Below are 4,328 nucleotides of genomic sequence, written 5' to 3' on the forward strand. Positions count from 1 at the left end.
AATAGCCATCTTACTCTTGGGTTTATCTTTTCACCCTCGTTAGAGTTCAAAACATTATTCTCTGGTTTAGACCATACTTTGATCACACTTCTTTTCATCTCCCACCTCTAGTTTCTTTAACTACGAAGCTTTGAATTCCTCATTGCACTATGAGGATACATAGGCATGAGGGCCCCAGTCCTCACCGAGCGCTCTATCTATTTCTCTTTCTTTCCCATTCTTTTACGAGTAATCTTTAGATAACACCTATTCGAGAGAGAACAATCAAAACGGTTCCCATGGAGTACTATGGATATTTGGGGTGCTAATACCTTCCCCTTGCATAACCGAATTCCTTACCCAACATATCTCTTTCCCCCGGGTTTTATCGATGTTTTCCTTTTCCTTCTGGAATAAATAAAGTTCGATGGCGACTTTGTTGTATGTTCGAGCGTGCGATACATTTGGGTATATTTCCGCTAGCTTCAGCTGGCGACTCTGCTGGAGACTTTGCTTCTTGGAGCATTTCCTAGTCTCTAAAAGGAGTCGAGCCTAGTTTTGATCGCTTCTCCATTAGCTTAGTTGCTTGCCTCTATAGATTTACTCTCTTTATTTACCCCATTTAATTTATTATTCTAAATATTATTTGTCATGCTGTTGTTGGGTTGGGATAGACTACATGAGAGGAAAACTCTATAACCGAGCTTAGTATACACATAGGATAGACTCGTGGATAGTTGTGTACGCCTGCGTTTCACGCGTTGGGTTATAACGAGAACCACACCCATACTAGATTCACTTGGAAGTACTTTTTTCCCGTGAGTAATCACTACATCAGGGTATTTCCATTTCGAGTCGATGACTCTAGGAGGCCTTCTAGGTACCACCTTGAAGCATAGTCCAACCTATGAGGGGGATATGGGTTTTTATTGCAGGAAGCCATAGATTCTACCTACCTTGATACTCATATTGTGTTGAACTTTTGAACTTATAGCGAATGGCATATACAGATTATTCAGAATGTATCAGAGTTTTGAATCTGCGTGACCTATAACATTCTATCATACATTATTATTCATCATGACTGATAAGACTGAAATTTACCGTATTTTCGACTCTGATTTCACATGCATTCTAGTTGTTTTATTGTTATTTTGTTGTGTTATTACTATGTTTTTCTTTGTGTTCAGGTTCTTACTTTAATCGGAACCCCGATCGAGAAAAAGAGCGAAAAAGACCTAAAAACCCTAAAATTCAGCATTTTGTACTTGTGGCTTCCACCATAGTTGGCGCCATAGACCCTGCCATGACGTGTCCAAGCTCAACCTCCCTCAACTGCCACGTTCCCCACTACTTCCACTAAGGCGCCTCAGATTGGCCTTGTGGCGGGCGCCACAAGAGGAAAAATTTTCCCTCCCATTTTAAAGTTGAAGGGCATCCTTGTCATTTCCATCTTTTTACTTGCTTATAAATAGAAACTCGAAATCACTTTCTCAATCATCCAAACTTAGAGCAGAGGAAAACTTAGAGCAACTTTGTTTGACTTAGGCATATATTCAGTATTTTAAAGTGGTAATCGCTCCGCATTGGAGTATTATCACAATTGTGTAATCGAGTCTGTGATCGAGTCTGTAATCGAGTTTGGAGCACTTTGGAAGGAAGTTAATCCTGCCGCCATTTTCATTTCCGCTTTGCAATTTATTCAACCCTCCGATTGGAGCAGGTTTTTATTACTTGTCTTTATCTTATTTATTTTCCCGCACCCGCTTTACTCTATTTATTTTCCCGCACTCGCTTTACTTTATTTATTTTCCCGCACTCGCTTTACTTTATTTATTTCCTCGCACTCGCTTTACTTTTATTTATTTCCTCGCACTCGCTTTAGTTTTATTTATTTCCTCGCACTCGCTTTACTTTTAATTATTTCCTCGCACTTGCTTTAAATTATTTATTTTCTCGCACTCACTTTAAATTATTTATTTTCCCGCACTCGCACTACTTTTATTTACTTTCCGCACTCGCACTACTTTTATTTAAATTAATGCACTTTTACTTTACCATGTCTAACTAAATTTATAAGGTTAGAATGTAAGGATCATAATTGAACCGATAATCCGTACAATTGTTCGTAGAAGCACTTAAGGGCTATTTTAACTTTCAACTTATGTTCTCCCGCACTTAAATTCCGTTGGGTAAGATCGAAAGCCGTCCAACGTCTATTTAAACTTAATTGTTTTTAACTATTTCAAAAACAGCGAAAGCGCTTTGTTTAGTTCATTAGGAGTTTTTAACTTAAGAAGAAAAGAGATTTTAAAACTATTTTCCGATGCGTTTATAGGTTTAGAGTCTAGTTCATAAGAACCTCTTTTTGTTAAGAAATCCAGGTTATAATACTTTTCAACTTAGTCAAGATACTATATTTCTTAAAAATAGGTTTACTACTCTAACGCAATGCGCGCCTTTTTATAAGTGATAATAAGAGGGTTTGATTAGGGAGTACAACTCGGTTCTGAATACGCGAAAGCGACAGTTCCTGTTAAATTAGTTCTTTTCAAAGTAGGAAACATTTCCCATAAGTAGTTCTATTAGCAAGTACTTTGATTATTAATTGATTATGTGAATTACATTCGACCTTTTCTTTATTAATTAAACTTTATTCAATACTTTACTTTTCATTGCACACTCTAAAAACACCTATTTTGATTACCTTTGATAAACACCATAACAATAGATAACGATAGATTGACACTTGGTGTCTGTGGATTCGACAATCTTTTATATTACTCTGACGCGTTCGTATACTTGTGAAAAGCACACGCATCAAGTTTTTGGCGCCGTTGTCGGGGACCAATTTAGTCAAATTCCATTTTTCCATAGTTATATCGTTTAGACTTAGGCTTTTTCCCGCCGGTCAATGCGAAGAACTCGCAGCACCGAAAGTTTAGGCTTAGTATACCCTCTGGCGGAACCTGAACATTACGCTCGCGCACGTTTATTTTTTCATAGAATTAAGAGAGCTATGGCCTAAGAACAAAACCAAAGACCTCTTAAAGATTTCGCTCAACCATCAAATGAAGAACCTAGTTCTAGTATAGTAAACCCAACCATCCCAGCTAATAATTTTGAACTTAAACCATCCCTGTTGCAACTAGTGCAACAAAGACAATTCGCAGGTCTCGCTACTGAGAACCCAAACCAACATTTAAAAATATTTCTTCAATTAGCAGACACTTTTAAAACCAATGGAGCTTCTCCTGAGGCAATACGTTTAAGATTATTCCCTTTTTCCCTCAAAGATAAAGCCCTATCATGGGTAGATTCCCTTCCACCCAATTCCATTACGACTTGGGATAACCTTAGAAGAGTTTTTATTACTAGATACTTTCCCCCGAGTAAGACCGCCGTTCTTCGAAACCATATAACTAGATTTACCCAAAACCAAGGAGAATCGCTGTTCGAAGCATGGGAGAGATATAAAGAGTTGTTACGAGCATGCCCACGTCATGGTTTAGAAAATTGGTTAATCATTCAAACCTTCTATAATGGACTTCACTATAACACGAAGATGACCATCGACGCTGCCGCAGGCGGTGCTCTGATGAACAAACCTTATCCTGAAGCTAGTGCCCTCATCGAAGATATGGCTCAAAACCATCAATCATGGGGAGTCGAACGAGTGACAGTTGAGAAGAAGGAAGCCCAAGGAGGAGTGCATGAACTAAGCTTTATAGACATGATGCAAGCTAAAATGGATGCATTAGCCCTTGAGGTCGAGCATATATGCATAAACCCGAATACTATAGTCGCAGTTTTGTCGGATTGTGAGATATGTGGAACCAAAGGACACTAATCTGCAGAATGCAGTCTATTAAACGAAACCCACTCTGAGCAAGTAAACTACACCCAAGGCAACCCATACTCAAATACCTATGACCCTAGATGGAGGAATCACCTGAACTTCTCCTATAAAAATAATAACCCAATCCAAAATAATGCACCTCCGAGACCTAGTTATCAAGCCCCAAGATCAAATCAACCTATGCAACCTGTGCCACCAAAGCCGCGCCTTCAAAAAATTATGGAAAATTTTATCACTACTCAAACCCAACAAAACAAGGAGTTCATGAACCAAAACATTCATGTTAACGAATTGATTACTCAATTAGGAACCAAGGTTGACCAAATAGTTACTCATACTAAGATGCTTGAAACCCAGATCTCTCAGGTAACTTTAAACCAAGCCCCTCAGACTACACCTAGAGGACAATTCCCTGGACAACCTCAACAAAACCCGAGAGGACAAGCCAATTCCATTATCCTACGAAGTGGGAATGCTTATGATGAGCCAC

The 4,328-nt window shown here is 38.7% G+C and overlaps 1 non-coding gene across 1 annotated transcript; it reads right to left on the bottom strand.

Moving 5' to 3' along the window:
* Positions 1-3,382: 3,382 nt before the first annotated feature.
* Positions 3,383-3,489, bottom strand: LOC127116149 (small nucleolar RNA R71). Its single transcript, XR_007801129.1, has one exon. It is a non-coding gene; the product is annotated as a small nucleolar RNA R71 (small nucleolar RNA).
* Between the last annotated feature and the right edge of the window lie 839 nt (positions 3,490-4,328).

This window comes from Lathyrus oleraceus, chromosome 1, assembly GCF_024323335.1.
Source record: "Lathyrus oleraceus cultivar Zhongwan6 chromosome 1, CAAS_Psat_ZW6_1.0, whole genome shotgun sequence".
Classification (NCBI taxonomy): domain Eukaryota; kingdom Viridiplantae; phylum Streptophyta; class Magnoliopsida; order Fabales; family Fabaceae; genus Lathyrus; species Lathyrus oleraceus.